The sequence below is a fragment of the Cygnus atratus genome, chromosome 3 (genome assembly GCF_013377495.2).
Source record: "Cygnus atratus isolate AKBS03 ecotype Queensland, Australia chromosome 3, CAtr_DNAZoo_HiC_assembly, whole genome shotgun sequence".
Lineage (NCBI taxonomy): Eukaryota > Metazoa > Chordata > Aves > Anseriformes > Anatidae > Cygnus > Cygnus atratus.
The window spans coordinates 21,699,469-21,724,633 of NC_066364.1; the positions used below are offsets into that span (position 1 = coordinate 21,699,469).

General features: G+C 38.8%; 1 protein-coding gene across 4 annotated transcripts in view; it reads left to right on the top strand.

The window, feature by feature from the left end:
* DLGAP2 (DLG associated protein 2) overlaps positions 1-25,165 on the top strand; it is a 459,232-nt gene that overhangs the window by 111,907 nt on the left and 322,160 nt on the right. For 2 of the 4 annotated variants that reach the window (XR_004778087.2, XR_004778088.2), the window contains 3 exons: positions 3,104-3,156; positions 3,284-3,475; positions 3,943-4,213. The exons of 1 other annotated variant lie outside the window; for it this stretch is intronic. The gene's annotated coding sequence lies outside the window, so the exon portion shown is untranslated. Of the gene's footprint in view, positions 1-3,103; positions 3,157-3,283; positions 3,476-3,942; positions 4,214-25,165 lie in introns of those variants that run through there. One more of the 4 variants, XR_007707970.1, reaches the window with a different exon arrangement.

Here is a 25,165-nt window from a genome sequence, read left to right on the forward strand (position 1 = left end):
TTAACTGCTTGCAATTTTATTTAATAAGCTATAATGTTGCTTTTATGTTACATTTTAACTTGCAAATAAGTCAGTCCAGATTTCCGATATGCATTTTGCACTCAGGGTAAAATATGGATATCAAGATGGAGTTGCAGGCTTAAAGAAATAATAATAGCAGTAATTCTGTTGAGTATGAACCCAGAAGGTCTATTGCAATTGCTTTGCCTGATCTTCTATATAAAACAGTTCAGAGGACTTCCTTTAAGTAATATTTATGTAGACTATTTTTTAGGGGAAAAATCTGATTATGATTTAAAAAAATACGGTAATTTTAATAACAGCTGGCCTTTTATCATTGTCTCCCTAATGCACATCTGAGCCACATCCTTAACAGTGGTTTACTTTAAAGCCATTTCAATCCCCTTTAATACTTTTTCGATATATCTTATTGCAAGAGCACAAATAATACCTAGTGCCTTTACAGGACTTCATATTAATTAAGCTGAAATTATTTCTTATTTCCTGATCTAGAGGTTGTATAACATAAACTCAGGTTGTTGTTTCTGTCTTTGTATTTTTATGTGTGTTTGGATTTCCTGAGAATGGCTTTATTTTGAGTAACAAGGTTTTTACTTTTAAGAAATACAGGGCAAGACACAAATCAGTTAGAGAGTTGTTGACAATATTCAAAAACCTTTTATACTGAAAAATGTGAAATCATTACATTTATCATACAGTCTGCAGTTGAAAGCAGGTGGAAAAGAAAGAGGAAAGAGGAAAGAGGGTGCTGGCTAGATACTGTATTCAGGACTCCAATGAAATAGTACAAATAAAAAATCAGTGTTTTCCAAATAAAATAGTCTTTAATTGTTTTTCCCAGTAAGGACTTCTTCCACCTCCACACTAATAAGTATTCTTCTGTGCTTCAACTAGCTACCCACTCACTTTCTCTCTTTAAAGACATCGGCTCTTCCAATTACCATTGAGAATTTTCAGTCTCTCATTAAATTTGGAGCAGTAGGCAATTTAATCAGGTGGTAATCAGTGTAACATTACAGAAAATGACCTTTAGAAATTGTATGTTAGAAATTTGGATACTCTGTTTTATCATACACATTCTTAGTGTTTAGTTAGTTTACAGTTCTCTTTGGAAAAAAAAAAAAAAAAGATGACTTGTAGACAGCACTGGAATATGGTCAAAAGTAGAAATAACGATTTTCTTTATACATCATTGTCTTTGATTTTATGTGCAATCTTCTATAAATCAAGCAAATATTAAATTTGGTTCCCCCCTTCTAAAGCCCTGTTTGTACAGGCTCGAAAAAGCATGGAGCTGACAGGGAGTCTGGGATGTTGGTTACAGCATCATTCCTAGGACAAAATCCACTTTTTGGCTATTTATTTTTGTTTTCCTAGTTAAAGTACCATCTCCCTTTCCTTGCAAGGAAGAAACCCTTTTGCAGAGGGAGGTTTTACGTTACAAGGTGTGATTCAGAGAGTGCTCGTGAGCTGTGGAAGTGGAGCTCACGGCGCCTGTGGGAGCAGCAGGCAAGCAGAGCACTGCAATCGGCTGCGGGGCTTGGTCTCCTCTGCTGTGGGGACAGGGGACAGTGGCTCCAGAGAATCCTTTTCCAGACACCCACCTAGAGACGTAAGGCATCACTCTGTCAAAAAGTTTGGTTAAACAAGGGCAAATAGATAGAATGGGAAAGCTGCCAGCTCAAAATGAGTGGTCTGCTGGCACAGCATGGTTTGGCATGGCACAATTCTGATGAAGCATGCTAAGCCATTCAGTACGATTGCTGCCTGTGTTCATTACAAGTTGGCAAATTGTAACTACCCTCATACAAATAAACCATTGCAAATTTGGTTTTTAGTTAAGCAAATTTAGTTGGGTAGTAGAACCGAGATCCAAAGCAACTGCCTGTCCCTTGCACTCAAATCACAAATCAATATTTTTTTCTCCCCATTCATGACATTACAAGCACATGCAGTCCTTAAAAATTCTGGAATTTGCAGCTTAGTCACAAAATTCTACACCCCCTCCGATACGAGTCTTTTTATGTGTGATCCAGACCAGTTAAAGCTGTGCACTTGTATGCTGTTTGGAGGCTGTCTATGTAATGCCTGCATCATACAAGGTGAACAGAGAAGATTTGGCTTTTGGCACTCTTCTAGCACTGATGTGAATTGGGTGTATGGTCTGGGGTAGTAGACCCAGTGCACTTTGTGTTTCTTACACACTAACATTGTCTGAGGATCTAAATATCTTTTTCATATTATATCACATTGAGTTATGTTATAGAACGCTATTTAGCACTGCCAGCCACAGGGGAAGATACGTCATCCTCTTACACATCTGTATCATAAATATAAAAGTATTTATGTTAAGAAAGCAGGACGACTAGTATTTCCTAAGAGAAGTATCTTAAAGGTGTTACTGTCATAGCAGTTCTGCTTCAGTTTTGGTGATGAAATCTGCATCGGCTCCTTGCAGGAAAAGAATACCAGTTTCATGAGATTAGAATTAACGAAGAGGCACCAATTTCTCCCCTTGGTGGATTAGAGAAATTAACAAAAAAACAGCATGCCAAAATTGAGCATCCCAGTACTACCCTTACATCTTTCCTGAGTACACATCCAGGAAGAAAATTTGACAGTGAAGCAGTGTTTAATGCTCTTTCTTTCACAGTTAGTGAATAACAAAAATGTTCAGCAAAATGAACCTCAGGAGAGAGGCCAAACTCAAGAGCAACTAAGTGGAAATTAAAAACCATGAGAACTTTCAATGGCTACTTATCAAAAGAGAAATGGGTTCCCTCTGCTGTCTTCTGGACTAAAAATCTCTTTTACAAAATATGAAACGAGAATGTTAAAATACTAGCCACTGATACACAATACTGTAATTCGTTGAATATTTTAGGATTCTGCTTTGAGTTGTTGTCTCTAAGCAACACGTCAGTCAGTGTTGCACTGTTTCATATGACTATAAAATATATACAGTTTTTCTCACCTAAATAGTGAGATTGTTAAAACCTTTGAGGACAGCTATGTTAAAACAGTGGATTAGTTGGTAAAAGCCAGAAGATCGATATTTGATTGTTTTGACTCCTTACTGTAGGACTCAACTGGAAAAGCTGCTCGTCAAAAACACATTGAAATGGAGACAAAAAGGTAAGATTGAGAAACAGAATACTTTTAATATCTTATTGCACCACAAATTATCAATAAGTTAAGAAAAAATAAAAACATTGTGTATAGTAGAGCATGGTTTTAAGGTCATACCTTTATCCTTATTCAGAGATATGAATTACCGGGTGTGTAACGAGATTAATTGAAGAAAAGTCTGGAGGGAATTTTACAGATGTCCTAGTCATGAGAAACTTTGCAAAAAGCTTGTGAAGCTGCCCACAGATTTGAAGCTGTGAGAAATCTGAAATGCCACGGATGACTATGACACTACTTAAAATTGCTGAGGTTAATGGACTGCATGGTAGGTATTATGAATGTCACTTAACTGCACTGCTTTTACAGAACATAGTTTTCCTCTTCTAATAATGTTAATTATGAAGCACACATAATCTGAGACAACATAATGGATGCTATTGTTCCATTTGTGAAAACACTTGATGTTTATCAGTGCTAGTGAGGGACAGCATGCTGCATAATTCTGCTGTATTTAATTTTATATTGTACATAATATGAGACTACTGCAGATACGCTTTTTTTGCATGCCAGTAGAACACCACAGTTTTCATCTTCACATTAGAATATGCAATACAAATCTGTTCCCACTTTTATTATAGTAAAGAATTCAAAGTGAACCTCATCCGATACATTCATTATTTTAGAAAATGAGTGAAGGTTTTCTTCAGCCTAGTGAGTATTCTTTCCTAAAAAAATTTAGTCTGGTCTTCAATACCTGAACATTTCTAATTAGATTTTTTTTTTCCCTAACAGGTCTCCTGTCTTATCTGCTGGAGAACTACTTTGGACTGAATCAAGATACAAACAAAATTACCAAATATCATGAAACTAATGTCATGGGCATAAGAGCTGGTAGACAGCAACAGCTACAAAGAGTAGAAGTCTATGTTCAAAACAGTCTTGTCAAAAAAAGGTTTTGAACTTTAAGCCCCTTCCTTTCCTTTTCCTCTGGGAAGTGTAGATGACAGCATTTGAATTTTATCCTGGATATACAAATATGTATGTTGTAATAAAGTCCTGTGAACATTTATACATGTGTTTTTGTATTTTGTTCTTGTTATGAACTAATGAGTCCAAAGGGCAAAGACCTCTTTCATGTGTCACAAAGTGCTTTCTACAGATTGATAAACTTCATCAAATATTTGTTGCCTTTATACAGAGAGATATTACTCCACAACTTGAGTTATTTCTAGAAATTGTACCCCCTCACTTCCTTACGTTTGATACTGATTGTGTGGGATGTGTCATGTCCATCTCTCACTTGCCCCATAACCTACTTTCAATTAAATTAAACATTTGGGATTGGGAAGGATTTTTCATTTACCATTTTGATAGCAAAATTTAGAATATAATTGAGATTGACTATACCCTAGTATTTCCGAGCTCAAGATCTCATTTTTCTGTAATGTGTAAATCCTATCAGTCTCTAGCAGGTTCAAAGCTTAAGTGTTTTACAGATTCTAAAAGTATTGTCTGTTGAGCTGCATTTAGCCATTTCTGAAGTATGGCAAATAAACATTCCCTGCCTCTGCATTACAAGCAAGGAAGCACTGATTTGGAGAGAAGTTCTTGAAGATATCCTGTACTGTTCATAGCTCTGAGGTACTATGTTACAGAAATTTCTGTAATTCTCTGCTCCGTCATACCCATCCCTAACAAACTGTTTTGTTGAAGGCTTAAATTAATAATATTACAACAATAAAATTCACAACTGTTGTTCAGGTCTTTATTCATTTGCTTTCTGTCCTGAGTACTTCCAGACTTGATAAAGGATAAAATTGTTTCCCCACAATGGAGTGGCAAAAAAGAGTACTCTGATCACATATGCTAACAGATTGGTTCAAAGACATACCTCTCAAAAATAGTAGATATAGAAAAAGTGAAAATAATAGTTCAGTGAAAAACACAGAAGTTGTTGATATTAAGAAACAAAAAGAAATGTAAAGAGTTCCATCAGGAGGTCCATATGCTTGTCTTCAGTGAACGTGTGGTTTTGTCTTACTTTGAATCATCTGTCTATAAAGGAAAGCACCAAAACACAACTTTTGTGTCATGAACAGAGAAATATCTTTGAGCTTTGTGCACACATACATTTTGAAAATGTCTTTTTAATCCACAGTTCTAATTTGGCTTGGACTTAGTCTTCGGTGACATGTTTTGAGTTAGAAATAAACATACATACATATATATATACATATATATATATACATATATGTATATATATAAGCTCAGTACTAGCTGAAAATTATCTTATTGCTGGTTTATGTGAGATGAATGCAGTCCTTGAAAAACTCCACTGTAATGAACAGAAAACTATTCGATTTTATTATTTGCAGCAAAAGGACATTTTCTGAGCGCAGTAAGTCCTTCTCCAGCCACATCATTTAGAAAGGTGGCCCCATTAACACTCATGATACTGGGTGTTTGCTCATCTATGAGCAAAGCCTACTGCTACTGTCAGTGCTCTGTCAAATAAAAGATGATTAACTGCTGAGAGTCCCAGTCTGGAAAATGCAATGTTAATGTCCATTTCCCTTTCATTATTATTGTAAGCAAGCACATTCTGTAATGGGGCTCTATAGGGAAAAAATTTGCCTTCCCAAATCCCATTAGCTTTGCTCAGAGCTGCTGCATTGCGGATACACGTATGCCCGCAGCCCACACCTTTGGACAGGGGCATCACCCTGTGGTCTTTAGCAATTATAACCAACACTTAACTTGTATGATTTCCTCTTCAGCTCCTACAAGCCAACAGATTATGGCTAAAATTCTCCTCCGAAGGAATGAAAAGGCAATTATAAAAATGTGGGAATAACAAAGCATTTATCAGAACTCTGTGCTGTAGTGTGTGATTGAAATGGTCGTATGTAACCTTTATTTTTCCTCCCTATTGGCTGTATTGTCCATGCTGTCACGGGAACCCACATTCAGAGGATACATAGTGCACTGAATGCTCCACAGTCACATTGCAGTCATCACTAAGAGGCGGACCCTGAAAGTTTTATAAGATTGTCACTGGATTCCTGATGCCTGTGCTGGGCCCAGGTGTGCCTGGTGTTTAGGCCAATGCCTGGAGAAAATCCCATCAAACAACCTGCTGTCTTGAGCTAAGCAGTAGAAACTATTAATGTTAAATGTGAGAATTCAGAAATGAATTATGTTTAGGAAATATAGAGGCATGCCTATGCATTTAGTAGTTTTTGAATGCTCAGAGATTAAACGGTGAGAAAAAGATCAAGTCCTTACTGTTATCAGCACATGGAGTATAGTATGCCATTAATATACCAGATTGAGAGGGTTTTCAGAATTTCTGTCTTAAAAGCCTATGTTATCAACCACTGTATAGTCAGCTTAAGCATACTGACGCTAGACTTTGTTACCTTGGGTACAGAAATCATCCAAAGTCACCCAGGAAGCAGGAACCACATCTCCCACCTGGCATCTGTTTTGGGTCAAGAAGCTACAGAACTTGACTTCCATGGTTCTTGGAAATATATGGCCTCTCTGAGCATCCGTCTCCCCTCTTACGAAATAATAATAAAAAGAATATATTCACACAGATACTTTAGGAGTTAAATAATTAATGTTTTGAGTATCTTAATGCAAAAGCACTTTGTATGATTAAGTACCGCTTTAATTAATTAGTTTAGGAATTTGATAATGTTCTTTGTGGGCTCCTGCAGTGTTTCGTTTAGAAGAATGCTGTTTGGTCTTCCCATGGGAGTATGCAGGACGGTGCATCTAGGACACAACCACAGACCTGTCTCTGTCCCTCCAAATGAGACAAGACTCACTGTCTGTTGGAGAAGTTCAATTTCTTTGTATCTCCTCCTTCAGATAGCTCCTTACCAAATATGAGTTACTATGCTGGGGTGGGCAAAATTGTTCTTTTTTTTTTTTTTCTATAAAAGTATTAATTGGAAGGGCTTAAATTAAAATGTTGGAACCCCAAGTAAGTATTGGTACTGTTCAACAGGACAGTGTGCATAGAATCACGGAATGGTTTGGGTTGGAATGGACCTTAAGGATCATCTAATTCCAACTCCCTGCCATGGGCAGGGACACCTCCCACCAGACCAGGTCGCTCAAAGCCTCATCCAACTTGGCCTTGAACACCTCCAGGGATGGGGCATCCACAGCTTCTCTGGGCAACCTGTGCCAGTGCCTCACCACCTCCATCATCAAAAAAAAAAAAAATCTTCCTTATGTCCAATCTAAATCTACCCTCTTTCAGTTTGAAACCATTATCCCTTGTCCTGTCACTTCAGGCCCTGGTAAAAAGTCTCCATCTTCCTTATCAGACCCCTTTAAGTACTGAAAGGCCATGATTTAATAGCAACTGCCTGTTTTACTAACACTCCTCTTGGATCCTTGGGACTAATAGATCAGATACCTTTTTTAAATTATCCATGCTATTATACTTGATGTTTGATATCCTGAAATACGAGTTTGGGGTGATTCTAGCAGGTCTTCTCAGCTGCTTCATTGTAGGCAGTCTGCAGTTTTACTACGTGGGAGATGTCAAAGGGACACAGTGAGAGTCAGGCCCAATGCCTAAATTCCCATCTCACTGAAGAAATAAAAATAGTTATATGTGGTTGTGCAAATTCGTACACCCAAACAGTAATGGCTTCATTTTCCAAGCTGCTCTTCCCACTGAATATTGCAGATAAAGCACTCTTTATTTAGAAATGCAATTCTGACTATGATGGGTATAATGACTAGTAATAATGCCAACGGCAAGCATGGAGCACTGGCCTTTTACATTTCAGGAGAAAAAAAAAAAAAAAGAATTCTTTTACAAACGTATCTGATCTGTTCTTCAATAAATGACAGAATTGCAATCTTTTCTTATGATAAAACCAAAAATCCAGGTTCACGCTAAACACAGATTTCTGAGATGGCATCCTTCAATTTTAGGGGCATATATACATTTGAGTGGGAAAAATAGATGGGGAAGTACATTTTTGGTGAGGAAATAGTGCCTGCCCTGTTTTTTCTTCTTCACGTTGAAGTGAGAAGGGAGAAGAGAGATCATTTCATGACACAGTGCAGATGTATCTCTTCTTCCAAACTGATAAGCTTTCGCAACGTTATTGATCTGCACATTGAGACCACCATGCTTACAAATGCCTTGAATATTTAAAGAATTTTAGCCAGAGGGATAGTTTCCCAATGTCTGAAAACATCTGCTGTCTAGCTGTAAGTGGACAATCGCCTCTGAGCGCTTTAGCCTATTCATCTATGCAAATGCTGAAACTCAGCTTTACTTTTAACTTTCCTCCACTTTGCATCAGTTCATGTGCTCTCAGCTTCCCTTGCTAGCTCTCAGCCTGGTGGCTAGCACGGTGGAGTCTGTTTCCAGATTGTGGCTTCTAGATGCTATGGAAACAGAAATAAATATTTTCAACATTTTTTTGTATTTCAGATTATGTAAGTGCACCAGTAACAATGCATGGCAAAGGGAGTGCAGTAATTGAATGTGCTGTGAGAGCTTACTCTTTGTTGCTTAGCAATTAAATGTATGCACGTAGCAGCAGCACTGACAAAAATGCTAATAAAAGGTGACAAGTTATATCTCCTGAAAAAATTACACAATTAAGTAAAAAAATCTTTGACAAGATACCAGAGCAGCAGCAAATGGTACATACTGATAGATCTTGTCCCTCCTGAAGGCAAGATCTTCAGGTACTGGCCACTAGAGGGGCTGAGATGATGGGAATAGAAGGGATCCACATTTATAGCATGGGCTACAGACACACAGTTGTGCAAACATCATGGTAAGGCTTTTTGTTATTGTTGTTGTTGTTCCTTTATTATTTGTACATATTTTTTCTCTGTAGAACGTCTAGAAACATGTTCTGTTTTCTCTGTTTCATTTTTTTCTCCTTGGTGTTTAGGTTTGCCGATTTTTCAGAGCATCTCTTTCAACTGAATTTCTGACTTTCCTAGCAGATCCTTGAGTCACAGTAAAAGATTGGATTTATATAACATGATGCAACCTGTCGTCTTAATGTAAATAGATTTATCTATAAAATTGGGTCTTTCATAGTACCGAACTGCTCCATTTGTTTTCTTAATTTAGGGCAAACATGAAGCAGAGGAACTGCATTATAGGCTGTAATTCTCAAAAAAAGCCCAGCATTTACAGACTCCTTTCTTTCTGTGATTTGTATGTTTAACCTTTCACTCCTCTCTCATCCTTAGTCTCCTTCAAAAATCTCGTCACCTGGATTTTGCTCAGGAAGTGCACTGCTACTTGGACTGGTTAATACTTATTAAAACACTTGCTTTGCTGTGGGTAAACATAGTGGTCAGGGTTATTTTGGAGCTTTTTCCAAACCGGCTTGACACACTGTTGCATGAAATTCCTTTCACTACATTGAGTAAAGGAATTGCTTACGGGCTGGAAATAATTGCTCTTAAAAAGTTTGTTAATGTCTATGGTATTTAGCAAATATTAGTTACATGCAGGATTTCAAGAGTTTTTCTTCTAGCAATTCTTTTCATGTTTTTTATTTATTTATTTTTTTTTTTTTAGAGCTTTCCTTCATTAGCTTTCAGCTCACCATAGTGCTGATTCTGCATTTGACAATCTGCCTGCATAGTGAATTGCAGGATCTGGGCCCAATTTTGATCTATTTATATTATAGTCCATTTCATTTTAACTGAATGCAAGTACTAATTTGGCCATACTTGCTTTCAGTGTTATCTCAAGTTGTGTCAAATCATCAGACAGTCCATTTGGAGTTTGGCGGGCTTTGCTGAAACTCCTGCATTTTTGGTCAAGTGCTATTGAAAAATACTTCTATTTATCAAACAAAAGTAGCCTACCTCTTGGCTTGGTTCAGCAATCCCAATTTCGTATCCCATGAATTAGAAAATAAGATACTACGGACCCTGAATCAGTGCAGATCAGATTGTATTCTGTATAAATAATATGAATTAAACTATTTTTAATTCATGTACTATACCTCTTAAGAAATAAAAATGAAAACATCAGTAAAAATAATGATGGCAAACTGAAATGTTACTGGTCTCCTCTTCCCTGGCTTCTTTGTAAGTGTATTGATAGAAGAGTAATTGAGATAACTGCACAGAGAACAGTGCTGTCGTATGATACAAGGAGCTAAAGGCTATTCGGAGAGATTTTTCTGACTAGTCAAGTTCATGTTCACTTCACTTCTTAAGTTTTCCCAAAAAGAAATTTTTTAGCAAGTGTTAAGCAGGTAGGAATTATCCTATACAGATGGAATTGTACGTAGACCCCAAGCCAGCTAGGGTAAGGAAATCAGAGAGCAAGGTAGAAAGACAGTAGAAGAGCAACAGATTATTGTGCTAAAATATTTTGTGTGCATTTGGTTGTGATCTTTTTAATGAGATGGTTTACAACTTGTTCAGGACATTGAATCAAACATCCAGAAAAGGAAAAATATGACTCCACTGGGTTGATATAAAAAACAAATTTCCCTGATTTCTCTCTTCCCTCTTCCCCCTACTCCAGTAAATGTTATCTTGGCAAAATATGCTCTGAGTGAATTCACAGTTTGATTTGTGAAATACTCTTCTCTGAAGGCTGCGTTTTGAAAACTACTTCCAAATAAGTGTATGCTATCCAAAAGTATCAGAAATATTTCAAGGCTTAGAAATAGTTTTAAAAACATATTTACATATTTCTTTCTTCTCGTATTACCTGCAATGACATGCAAATACGGTTTGTGCATGTGTGTATTTACATATATGTGTGTGCTTATGGGATGGAATATGAAAAAGCAAATGCTTTTTAGAAATGTCTATTTAAATGTCTGCCTGGAAATGCATGCAGTATGTTCTTTTTTAAGTAGCCTCCTCCTGGTGGTACCTTCACTGAGATTCTCACCAGTTCCCATGTAGTGTTCTGTAAATACCCTGTGAGAATGACTAGCAAGGAGGATGATCTTGCATAACAGGCAGCTGACTAATTTAGACCAGGAACACTGATCCACAATGACTGAAATAGTCTTAGTCTTGTTTCATTTTTGACATTTGAAGTTTTAGCATTACACTCTATACCTCTGTAGTTCGGTCTGCGGAAGTCACTGCTCATATATTCAACCATTTTCAGGTAGAGCAAGAAAGGCATAAACAATTCTAAATATCAAAGAAAAGGTAGGATTTTGTGTGTTGTGCATATTCCTGACACACAGAGAAGGCCGGGTAATATTTATGTAAATGATCTCTACCCTATACCACTTCTTTAGATAAGTACCATAGTAGACCATCTTATCCATCTTTCTGAGCTGGCTACTTTGCCCTCCGTATTTTATTCACCTTTCACTGTACCTTGACCTAAGCTGTTCTTCTCTTTTATCCAGCTAGATTAATTCAGGTTTTAACAAAGAGACTGCCTCCAAAAAACAAAATTTGTTGTCCATCTCTCACCTGCATCTTCTTCAGTTTTGGACCACGCATGTAAAGACTGGGGCAGTGAGGTGTGTTTGTGAGGTGCACTGGTGGTGCCACCTCTGTGGCCATCTAGCCCACTGAGTTTGGAGATACTAGTTTCAGTGCAGCTCTGACAGAGGCTGCAAAGAGGCAGGACTTGCCCGAGCACTGGCCTGGTCTGGGTCTGAAGCCAAGGGATGAAGCTGAGATGGAACATGAGTCCTATGAGGAGCGGCTGAGGGAACTGGGGTTGTTTAGTCTGGAGAAGAGGAGGCTCAGGGAGACCTTATTGCTCTCTACAGCTGCCTGAAAGGAAGGTGTGGGGAGCTGGGGGTCGGCCTCTTCTCCCAGGTAACCAGTGATAGGACTAGAGGGAATGGCCTCAAGTTGTGCCAGGGGAGGTTCAGGTTGGAAATGAGGAGACATTTCTTCTCAGAAGGAGCAGTCAGGCAATGGAATGGGTTGCCCAGGGAGGTGGTGGAGTCACCGTCCCTGGGGGTGTTTAAGGAAAGGTTGGACGTGGTGCTTAGGGACATGGTTTAGTGGGTGACATTGGTAGTAGGGTGATGGTTTGACCAGATGATCTTGGAGGGCTTTCCCAACCTTAGTGATTCTATTACTGTATGGCAAGGTGGGAATGTTTTCAAGTGTAAATGACTGATGATCAGTATAGCTGCTTGGAGGTCCACTCTGGTGTTTTCATGTGATTGATACCCATCTCTTGCCATAGGTATTTATACAGGTTCAGTGCCCTTGAGTAATATGTGGTATTTACATAACCATCTGAGTCCACTGGGTGACTGAAATTTCTTTGCCACCATTGACTCTGCTGTTCATCCACGATCTTGAACTTTTGTTAGAAAAGACCTTAAAAATCTTCAGATGCACCAATCTACATTTGATACACAAAAAGCCATACATCTCATATTCCTTGCTACCTTAAAAATGTGACTCATCACTGCAACTAATTTTGTTTTGAGAAACAGTGAACTGCATCAGAATTCCTACGGTAGGAAGAAGTCAGGGAAGAAATGACTTTGTAGTTTGCTAGATTTGTTTTAAGTGATGGTTTCTAAAATCCGAATCCCTTAAAAAGATAAGAAAAGAGTAACCAGTAGTGTGAATAAACTTTGTAGGAAAAGGAGCAGTCATCTGTTCTTTTTTTTTTTTTTTCCTCCCAAGCATGTCTTGTGTACAGTCATGAGCTCAGCAGTTTTAATCTTAAATTGGTTCACAGCAACTGCTTATACCTAGCTTACAGAATATATCGTTATGAAAAAGGAAAACTTGTCTGAGCTGAAATTTTCTTTCTCGCTAACAAACACAAGAAGGAAGTGATGGGTAAAATTTAGAACACTATTGTATAATAAATGAGTAATCAGAGGAAATTTGATGCATGGACAACAATCTCACTTTGCTGTTGCTCAGATACACAGCTTGCCTGAATCTAAATATATTGATTTATAAAAGGTGCATATTTGGTGATACATATCCTGTAAGCCTGCAAAACAGTGACTAAGAAGAATGTTGGTATAACTGGTTGGCTACCTAAATAAGCCCTTATAGGAATATAGCAAGCTACAATGGGGTTAAGCTTTTAAAATTACATGGTGATACAGGTTTGGGCCTGCAACAGGGAGAAAGGGGTGTTCAGAGACATCTACTCAAGGGCTTTGTAAGTCCTGATCAGTGCAGAAGAGAAGCTGCATGGTGAGAATAGCCTGGCACACAGCCCACATCACGGTAATGGAGAGGATGAAGTTAAACTTGCATATTAGCATTTTTGAAAAGTGGGATTAGATGCTTTCAGGATTGTCAGACTCCTTAAAAGTCTCCATGCATGTTGCTGGAGATATTTGTTAACTGATTGATAGAAAAAAAAAAAAAAAGAGTTGTTTTTCGTTATTAAAGAAAGTCTTTGCAACGGAAAGGATTACAAACATTCTCTTTGATAATCTCAGCATTTTAAAACATTTCTTTATCTTGATATTAACTACTGATGCTCAGTTTGCTACTGAATATAGATGTCATTATGAATACATTAGTGAGAAATAGGTTGGCTGCCTATTTCTTCAGGGACTTAAGTGGCAAGGAGTTCACAAGTCTTTTGCCTTCGGGCTCCATGCAGTTCCCCAGGGTGGGAGTAGCCTTCAACCTGTGGCATTTTATGGATGCTGCAAAACCATGCTAGCAGGCTCGGTGTTGGAGACCATTCAAACAAAGAGGTAGGTTTCAGGGAAAGCTGGGTTTTATTTTTGGCTGCTCAGACTTTGCAGAAGGTGAGGCAGCTGAGGCTTGAGGTTAGCCCGCATGTTCCCGCTGGAGATCGCTGCCAAGGGAGTGGCGCTTGGGGTGCTGTTTGGAGTATGCGCTGACCTGTGGATAAATAAAAGACGTTGGAAATGCAATTATGCCATTAGAACAGCTGAGGGAATAGTTGCCCTCTAGATGGAGCTGTTCCCTTGTGTTATAACGGAGTTGACTCTAAGCATGAAGATTAAAGAAGAAATCTTTCTCCTGGAGGGCTGGGTGGCAGAGCCAGAGCCCTGTTGCCAGCAGATGCCCTGCTCAAGCACGACAGGGGAGAGCAGTTGCAGATTTCCCTCTGCCTCTTGCACAGATGTAGGTATGGTAGAGCAGGCTGTGGGACAGATTTCTCTGCTAATAGCAAAGCCTTTTATCCCAGTTCCCACCCCTGGCTGTTTTCTCTCAGGCTTCCTGTACTCCCCTCTCCTTGTTCACTTCTTGCAGGTCACTTTGTCTCTTAGCATCTTCCAGGCCCACAAAAGCTGCCATTTCCTCAGCATCCTCACTGTCTACTTAAATCTAGCTGCCAGCTGCGTATGTATGATAATGCCTTTTTAATAGCTGTATTTTCTTTGTACTGTGTACTCAATTGCTGTGATTGTGAATGGGCACTGTATTTGCCTGTGCTTTAGGTAAAGTGAGGACATGTCTTCTGTGTGCTTGTAACTTCACTTGGAATGCTTTCTAAAGCATAACTCACAGCTTTATAGGACATTTCATTGCTAAATTGGATTGAATTCATCTGAACAAGGTCTGTATTTGCCTTAAATATTGTCTCATTATAGTTTAGCTTGTGCATGGAGCAGGATATTCTGTCATTTCTGGTCCCTATCTTGTAATGTTGTAGCTGAACCCCTATATTAAGCCATATTTAGGGCTGCCTACTTAGGATCTCAAACAGCTGGGGCTGTGAATTTTCATTGTGCTGGGTATGTGTGTTTCTGAACAGAAGAAAGTGTGCTTATGTGCCAGCCAGCCTGTAACATATTTTAAGTAGCACGATGTGACATACTTAATGGTTAGTATACAGAGGTCACTTTATTTTTTTTGTCATTTCTCCCAGGAAAGAAGATGGTAGCACAAGTATGCAGGCAATAATAACAGAAAACAGCTTAAAAGTCAGAGTAGCTCTCTACTAATAACTATAAGCCTTTTGGGAAGCTCTCCTTCCACAATTACCCAGCTTTTGTAAACTCCCACTAATCTGCTATTCTGTTTTTGCTGAAGCCTGGACACAAGTCCGTTTATTTAGTAAGACTTCATCAGAAGGAACATTTTTCTCATTCTCATTATTATTACAACAATTTTCTTCAATATCATTCAAACCAGTTTCTATTACTCATATAGATACTGATGACTTCTACTGAAGGCATAAAGCAGTTGTGACATGTTTGTCCTTGGAGAGTGGAGATTTCAGGCCGTGGATTAAACTCTTTTAAATTAGCAGCTAAGCTCTTTGATTTTCTAGGAAGTACCTTCCTTCCTCTTTAACATATGAATTAATGTATGCCATGAATGGAAATTATGAGAAGGTGGCCACAGATGGTTTGTTGTTTCATGTGACACCTAATGCATTGCCCAATATTTTATATTCTGAAACTGAGGGATTACAGGAAAAGTTTTTGGTTTTCTATTGGAATAAGAAAGTAATGGCATGACAGACAATATTCTTAGTTCTTACAGGTTGGAAATAGAATCATAGAATGGTTAGGATTGGAAGGGACCTGAAAGACCATCCAGTTCCAACCCCTCTGCCATGGGCAGGGACACCTCCCACCAGACCAGGTTGCCCAAAGCCCCATCCAGCCTGGCCTTGAACACCTCCAGGGATGGGGCATCCACAGCTTCTCTGGGCAGCCTGTGCCAGTGCCCCACTAACCTCAGAGTGAGGAAGAAATCTGATCTGAGTACACCCTACCTGCTCAAAACTCAACATCAATTGCGATTTGCATATCCATCTTGTAAGAGTGTTTGTGATTATGGGAAAGCTCTGTTTGTGGCTGTCTGGGGTGGTATTGTCTCAGTATTTTTGGCTAGCAGAGCTAAAAGAAATTAAGTGAAACTGGGTGTTGTTAGGGATTGTAGATTGTGTATGAACTGGAGCTGTAGTCCGGTGCAATTCCCTCTGCTGATTTCAAGCATTCTGCCTGCATTTTCTGTTGCCAGTGAGCACTCTGTGCTTCCTGTAAAAGAGGGAAAGGTTCACAATGAGACCTTCGCAGAGGACCTCATTGAGGATATGAAGAGTAATATTAAGAGCTTTCATCTAAAGTGATCATCAGCGAAATGAGATAGAGGGGAAAGGAAGGGAAATAGCTGAACTGATAAAGAGTGCATTGATCCACCTCTGCCAGACGGGTCACTTGGTGACTAAAGGCAACTAGCTGTGAGGAGGTATTGAGGGGAAGAGAGGAGGAATGAGTTACCTGGGTGTCACAGGAGTGGGGACGGTGCTTCAGGCAGCTGTGCAGAGTAACAGAGTAACAGACAATAGCAGTGAGCAAAATCTCTTAGTATGCCGGGAGGAACTTGAGTAGAAAGCTACCAGTAGTAAAAGAATAGAAGTAGGAAATGGGGTTTAGTGGCTTTATGGTATACCAAATGACAATGAATTAAGGAAATGTAAGGCTTAGCCAGCTTGGTATTTATGTAAGAATACTTGATAGGAAGAATCATGCTGATAGCTATAAAATAAAGCAAAACAAACAAACAAAAAAGTTTTTTACGTGTGGCTATTTTTTATTCCAATGGACAGGGAATCTAATCAGGGAAGACCAACTTTTAATTTTCTTAGAAATGGAAAGATTTACAACAATGCTAAGTGTATTCCTCTGACTTTGGCTGGCTCAGTCCCCAGCTAATGCTTCTCATCTGGCACCAGCTGTAGCATTTTCTGGGTTTCAGCTTTGCGCTGGCCAAGAGCAGCGAGCTGCTCCGCACACGCTGCTGAAGCTGCTGCCTAATGAAGCATTCCCACCGCAAGGTTGCTGCTGCAGTAATTGTCCCCATACCCAGATGCGTAATAATATGCCTCAGCTAAGGGTCTCAACTTAAAAGGTAAAAGCAGCACAGCTAAAAGGCTGATAAACCAAAGAGATTTTTTTTTTTTTCCTGTCTGAATAATTTTGGTGCATTTGGTGAATTTTAATGCTTATGAAATGAAAGATTTTATTGGAGGCAAAGCAAGTGTAGGCAGTAACCATAGTGACTTCTACACATATAAGCTTTGCCAGTGTGCTTCAGTTCTAGTCTGCAAAATCCTAGTTATCAAACGTTTGTAGGGTCTTATTGGGCAATTACAATGAAGGGTTGGTGCAGGGGGGTCATTGTCCTTTACATAAAGGGCTACAGCCACAGAAGCACAGTGGTCTTCTGCCAAGCTCCTCACTGAGGTCAAACCTGAATTATGAAAGCATCAAAGGTTGCCGCTGCGAATATTAATGTTATTGCTGATGCTTTTCCTTTGCGTGCTGGCAGGGTTAAATAATCTATCGGTGATACCTGCTTTTTTGTTGTATTGTTCCCTGGCTCTCAGCCACACTTAAGGAAGAGCGGGTGGACAGTTGTATGGTAATATGCTTTCCTGAGCTGCTGTTACAGGATTTTACCTCTTGTACCTTACCACTGTTAATAAGTAGCCTTGAATCCATTGTCTTTCTGCAAGAAATGTGAAACTTAATAGGAATAGTCTATTGAAAGCATATTTCTTCTGTGTTGTTTGCTGTGTCAGAAATAACTTTACTATTTTTAGTAGACCTGCTAAACAGTCCTTTCACTGCACATTTTAACAGCCACAGCTTATGCTAGAAGCCTCTAGATTTATTCAAGATTTTAAAAAAATGGATTAAAAGTTGTGGTACGGGTCATCCTGAGAACTTTGTTTTGGGGTGGGAGCAAGGTTCCCTGCAAGGAAAATGTAGGCTGGTTGGGGAGGCAGAAGATGTAATTGCTATTATGTCAAATTACCGTGTATTTCACTATTGAATATTGTAATACTGAATATTGTATATAATTTCATGAAAGTATTCTGGAGGTTCCTTCATTACAAAAACATAGCTTCCCTATCCCATGTTGTGAATATATATATATATATATTTCCCCCCAAAAGAAGCATTTAAAACAATTCATTTTAGTTTCAAAAGGAAAAGGCAGAGTCGCTGATAAAATAGGCCTCTTAAATACTGTGAGAAGTCAGCAAACATTATTGATTATTTTTATGTTGTCATATACACAGCTGTTTACCTTTATTACTTTAAGTTAACACGTAAGATTGAAGAGTATTTGTATCAGAATGTTATTTTTAATGCATATTGTGGGACCCGGTGCACCACATTTCCTCCCATAACCACTGTACCATGTTTTTTCTATCTAGCTTAGGTTTGACACTGGGGAAAAGTCATTTAAGCGCTGTAGGTTTTTCTGCCTTTGAAATGTTTGCCGGTGATATGCGGATACTTTAAAGTTTAACTTCTTAAATTTATAGGGAATGAAAACAACATTTTGTCAAGCTGATGCATATATTCAGTATGAAGCAGGGCCTCAGAAGAAAAGCCATTCAAGAGGGCTTTGTAAAACAGTCAGAAGCAGCCCTTGCTTTGAAGACCTCTCAGTTTATTTAAACAAAACTAAAAATCTTTCTTTTCCCGATTCGATTTCAAGTGGATGTGCCAAGGCATTGTTGTGTGAACTCAGTTTTCTTGAGGTTTAATATGCTCTTCTGAGATGCTCAAAAACAGTGACAAAAATACTGAACCCTATATTTTTTTCCTAAGAGCTAAATCATTCCATCTCACTTAACTAATGTATTGATTGCCTTTATCGAGTCCATAATAGTTCTGAGTTTATGAGCTGTGAGGCCTGGAAATGGATTAGTGCCAGTGTCTGCGATGAGATATGGCCAGAAGACAACTATTTTGTCTCATGGCAACTTTTGCGGTTACAGAACTCGACTTTATTTCACCTTCAGAAGAAAGTTTGTCATCTCAGATCACTGTGTATCAGCTTGAACAAGGACCTGAACACAATGTCAATCCCTACAGTATGTTTACGCTTGAAAAGCCCCAAACTCTGGTGCTCTAGCACACATGTAATGTTAGGCATACATAGTAATCGTATTTGTATGCTGGAGGTAAGGATTACGTGAAGAAGAGTTGTGTTTATATACAACCTGCCGTCTAACCCTACTGGCCATGACCCAGAGCTGGTGCTTCCACAGGAGAGCCCCATCGGCAGGGGGCTCCTCTGGCTGTGCAGGGCCTTGAGAAAGCCTTTCAGCTCTGCAGTTGCCATTGTACCTCTCTCTTCCCCTTCCTCAAAGCCTTGTTTATCTGCTTTTGCTTTCCTCTGATTCTTCCTCCTTGGTTTCTTACACAAAGCCAGCTTTCCAAGTCATACTCTTCATATTCCCTGGGCTACAACCTCAGATCCTCTTTTCCTCTGCAAGCAGAAGTTCGGCTGGTATTATAAGCGTTCTTTTTTTTCCAGTACTTTTTTCTTTATTGTGACGTAAAAACAATTAAACTCAATCCAAAGGTAAGTAGAGGAAATCTTTTTCACCATTATTTCTATGACATTTTGGCTTCAAACTGTATGACTGGGTGAGATCTCAACCAGGAGCTTGGTTCTGGTGGTTTTGCTGCTTACCAATATCTTATCAATTCTACTTCTTAGAGTGCCATCTCCAGTCTTGTCATCAAGTCTACTGTTCGCTCCTCAAAAACACTAGGAAAGTGTAAAATGCAAAATCTGACATGAAAACATTGTCTTGCATCACGCCTTAGTGGGGGATTTTTCACAAAAAGTCCTGCTCACAGCTGCATCTTCCACCTAGGTGGTATCAGAAGAATAGAAAGACTTGCTGACATCCTTGCCCGCAATAACCTTTTTACATGTCACAGATTTACGATCACCTTTGTTGGTCAATAGTAGGACCATTCTAGGTTCCTACAGGATTGAAGTCTATGGAAGAAGAGGGTACATGAAGCAGCATTTTGCACAGATGACTGGGCCATAAATGTTTCAACACAATTCTGTTTCAGAACAGTGGGGACTTATACTGAGGAGACAGTGACTTAGTAAACTGCACAGTTTCAAAAGGAAAATTGCGTCAGACAGAACTTTTTAACAATTTCTTCCAATCTCCCAAATGATAGTGATTTATATAAGAGGGTCAATAGATGCAAAGTATGGTAGTTACCCTATCGATCAAAAACTGGGCTATCTTGGCTTTGAAAAAGAAAGGAAAGCCCCCCCATAAATATTTTAAATATTTCTGATCTCAATTATTTTATTATTGATATGGACATGAAAATTATGTATTTTCCCATTAGAAAATGTCATTTTTCACTTTCTAGATATTTTTACACCTGTATTTCTAATGGAGTGTGAAATTAAAATGAACATTCATGTTTTCTTTGAGGTACCAGCACTGCAGCTGGTGGTATAGAAATGAGCTTATGAACAGAGGTTTTTTTGCTGATTATTTTGTCTGTTAAGCAACAATATATTGGGATTGATATTCCTGAGAATTCATTTAGGTCTGATATTGACAATAGGTATTTCTAGGTTTTGTTGGATAATAGGATTTTGACAAGTAATTAAAACCCATAGATTGTTCTTCACATCATTATTATATTATGCCAAATTGCATTTGGCTTTAAGAGGCTGAAATCCCCCTTCAGAGTTTTCTGTGGTCTTGTTGAAAAGCGGTAGTGATGAATCTCAGAGAGGTTTAAGGAAGAATGTTTGCTTAGGTACAGCAATGCAATGCATCTTGTAGTAATGTCTGTCCAATGTGCCCTGTCACTTAGGTTCAAATACTCAAGAGATTTTGGGCACAACAGACCTAGCTAAAAGAAGGAGGATTCACATTTTAGCTTTTAGTGTTTCTGATCCTGACTGTAAATATTAGAAAAGGATAGCAGATTAAACTTTCCTTGTCCAAGAGCCTTGTTTAATTTTCCTGTTTGTTTGCCATAGAAATGAGTGGAGGTACAAGTTCTTATAAGGCTTTTCTTTTTCTTAGTTTGCATGTTCCTCGTTAACTGACACAAACAAGGGCAGATCTTACTAACACAATTAAAGGAAGCATTGCACAAACTGCAGTAACTGTCTGCAAAAGGATGACATGTAAGATACACTTTTTATTGGCACTGATTGTTGGTTGTCTGCAGTTTAAAGAGGAAGGCATTGCATTTTTTTTAGTATAATTTTTGATTGTCTCCATGTTTTCCCACTAGTTAATAAATGCCACAGTGACACTGGAGGTGGCAGGGTTTCTTGCTACTCAAATAAGCAGACAAAGCTTATTTAACTGAAGCAGTTTCTTCCATCTCTTCTTTGAAGACACTATCTACTAAAATATCAGTAGGTGTTTAGAAGCGCGGTGCTAATGGTGATAATGCGAGAAGGTAACACCTTGCTGTCTCTTCCCTTTCAGAATGGAGTTTCAAAAATCCAGTGGTGTTTTATTATTTGGGTCCCACTTCTCATTAGTGGAAGGTCTAAACATTTTAAAGAAAGTCCTATTTGCTTATTCTCTGCCCAGGAACGTGCAGATTTATAGACTGGACCGAATGTCTGGAGAGACTTCATTTCCAAGTGTGCTGGAAAAGAATAAGCCCAATAAAAGGAAGACAGTAGTAAAGTAGGAATTTCAAAGGTAGTCTAAGGACATTCCAGCTGCTTCGTTAGGGTCTCAGTTCTTTCGTTATGATCCCAAATGTAAAGCAAATATATAAAGAGGGGCAGAATACTGTCTTGTGTGGTCTGCAGTTTTGTTACATGTCCACTGGTTGCTTGCTTAACATTGGATGTTGTGGCTTATGGCAGTTTCCCCTGTACCCAGTTCAGCAGCTTTCCTTTCTCTAAAGTGACTCTTTTCAGTAGAGTCTTTAAGCCCATTCCTAAAATACTAATAGGTTTGGGGTATTTTCTCACAATATCTTCCAACACAAATGGGAACTGCTTAGAAATCATGTCCCACTCTCTTTATCTCCTATAAAGTCCAGATGTCTTTAAGCAAAGATCAGAACCATCAGGGTATCTTCCACTGGACCATGTTTAACATCCTGCTCTGCATGGGAAAGCCGTTCTTGCTCATTACTGCATGTTTGATAAGCTCAAAACTAGGTTAATGAAGAGTAGCTCAGATGCTCAAAAATATACTGCTTTAAGAAAATTCGTGCTTTTCTAGTAGGGTCTGGAAGAGCCTTATAAGTCTTTGTACATTACCAAGAAAATCTGACAGTTGGCTTTTCCCAAGGCAGGACCGAGTTTGATGGAACAATGATGAATATTCTTTTAAGCTATTTTCTGCCTTTTTTTTTTTCCCCTCACTCACATTTCATCATTTTTTATCTAGACAAGAGAGAAACTTCTGGACCATCAATCTCTGTTACACTCTCACATGCTTCCACTTTCTAACCATTTCTTGTGTTATCTTTATCTTTTGTCATGGAAACATGTGGAAAATATTTATGCCATCTGGACATGCAGAGTATATGCTTTTCTACTTCCACCCAGTACAGAAATGAAGGGGTTATGATCCCCAGAGTCAAAGCAACATTTATGGCATTGCCAAGACAGCCTATCTAGGGAGATCAGCTAGTGATATCTTGAAGATGAGCACAGTCGGGAGGGAGAAGGAAAGCACCTGCTCATGTCTAAACTGCTGTTCAGTCCTCTGAAGTGGTTTTCTCCATTGATTTTTGTCTCTGAGAAAGGAGTTCAACTCTTTAGGGTGTTTTCAGAAAATCCATTAACTTTTCTGTTTTGACAGCATAGCTTTGTCTTGAAGCCATGGATGTTGTGCTCAAATTTTGCTTCCACCCCATCTAGACCTGATGTGAGTCACTGTGGCAGTACTGCTTTTATTATTAACATTTACACTGCTTGCAGTTGGGACCCTCTCTATTTATCAAACAGAAATTCAGCAGAAGATGGCCCCTGTCCCAAAGATGCTATGAAGTGAACGGAAGGTATTACAAGCACTGTGCTCAGTGGAGGAGCTGGGTTTTGAGAAGTGGACCCTGTTGTGATGGAACCACATCAGGCATACAGACAAGCATCACAGTTTCTGGGCTTTTAAACTTTAAAGTTTTCTACCCCAAATCCCCAGCTTGACTGGGGTTCTAGTGAGCGTTGTCCAAACAGTAACGTGGGTGGATCATGTTATGCCTGTGTAGTAAAAAGGAGCTGTTTGGATGCTGTGCCCCCTGTTCAGAACGACTACGTAAACCAAGATCTGTGGAGATAACACTGAAAAATGCTCTCATATTGTTTCTTTGAAACTGGGGGCCTTGATTTGAAGTTCTTGCCAACTTCTGCCAAGAAAAATATTCCATACAAGGTTCTTCAGCAATTTGCTTTAGCCACTAGGAGCAACTGAGTCCCTTGGAGAAAGGGTGGGAAAGCCAATGAACCCTGCATCACCTTAACCTCTCCTCAAATCTCCATGTGCTAAAGCAGGCAGATGGAAACTAATTTCTGCTAATTGTGAGTATCATAATATTTCCCAAATTCATGTATTTAATGGAATGATTTTTCTTACGAAAACAGTGATCTGGGAAATTAAATCCATGCATGATCCACCCAGTTAGAGCATGAAGCAAACCGGTCTAGCAGACTGGATTTCAAACAGTCTGAGGAGATTTTGTTACAGAGTTCATATTCCAAGCTACTGTGACAAGCAGTTGCTAATTCTAAAAATATTCCCTAAGAGTGGGCTAATTTGTGCATCACTGAAGCATCGGTCCTTTTTGCTGTCAGTGTATATTTTGCAAGGAAAGAGTATGTACAGTCTTTAGGATCTGCTAAAAGGAAACTGGCAGCTGCACTTCTTAACTGAGAGTGATTTTGTTCATATCATATCTACCAGTAGCCTTGTGAGTGCATGAGACATTTGAAAAGGTGCCACTGCTGTGTGGTTATGCTTTATTTGCCTTTACTACCTCTCCAGTTCCTTTCAAATTTATTTATTTATTTATTTGTAATGAGCTCCACCAGACAGGTTTACTGTTTCTCTTCATTTTCAGCTTTTTAGATGATTCTGCAGGTTTCGTGAGATCTCATCAGCAGAAGCTGCTGTAGATTGATGGGACCCCATCAACCACCCTGCCCACTCAATATTATAAAGATTTGTGTCGTCAGTGGTCATGACGTTTGGTAGGAAGTTGCCCATTTATGGATACTAGAGCAAATGATATCATCACAATAGGTGGCTCCTGTCTAAATAGGATCATTTGTGAAATGAGATTACAGGCATTTATCTGGGAAACAGGAGACAGAGGCACCTGCTTTATGTAATTGATATCCTGGGGAATTATTGTGTACAATAATCAAGAAAAATCTTCATTTCTAATTCTATTATGTGGGAAAAAAAAATCTCTTTTTTCAGCCTGCATAAAACAAACCCCACTTCCACATGGAATAAGCTCCAGACCATGTTTTCTATTATGCTTGAATATATGGGACATGCATTGCAATCCTATGCTTGCCACACTGCTGCAGTATACTTGTTTTGCAGAGCTCTGTAGCAGGCTAGTCAAAGCTGTGACTAACCAGACCCTTGGATACGTACTCTAATCTCTGGCCTTTATTTTTACAATGAATGTGATTCGTTCTTTGACTGCATATTTTTCTGATTTGTGAGAAGCTTCATGCTCTGTATTTGGATGCTGACTGCAATACAGCAATAGTCTTTGATACGGTAAGTCAAAGATGACTCATTTCTTACTCTTGTGCCTTCAATTTATACTTTCTACAACACTATCTCATCAGGTAGAAAATTATGTGTTAATTAATGTTGAAGTAGTTAATTTTCAACAGATGCTCTTCCCTTCCCTCCCCCCGGTACTTTGCACCATGTTTTTTTTTTCCTCCTCATGAAAGCAGTAGGTTTGAACTGTCTTTAAGTAAAATACTCTTGTTCTATTATTTTTAATAATATATACAGCGTTTTGTCCTATTCTTTAATTTCAACAATGAAGAAGAAAATAGATCATACACACAGATCTGGAACTTCACATGTGATGCTAGAATACGATAAGTTCAGTCCAATATTAACCTTTATTACAGCGAGTACGATTTGAAAGGCAAGAATCTTTGGGGGATTTATACTTCAGATAAAGTAGAAGGGTTCTAGTTTTCATTTGAGAATTCATACAGTCAGGTCTGTACAGTTACAAGAGCCTTTATTTTCTGTGCAAGCAGTGGAGAGAAAATGCCTTGCAAAAAGACAGTTTTC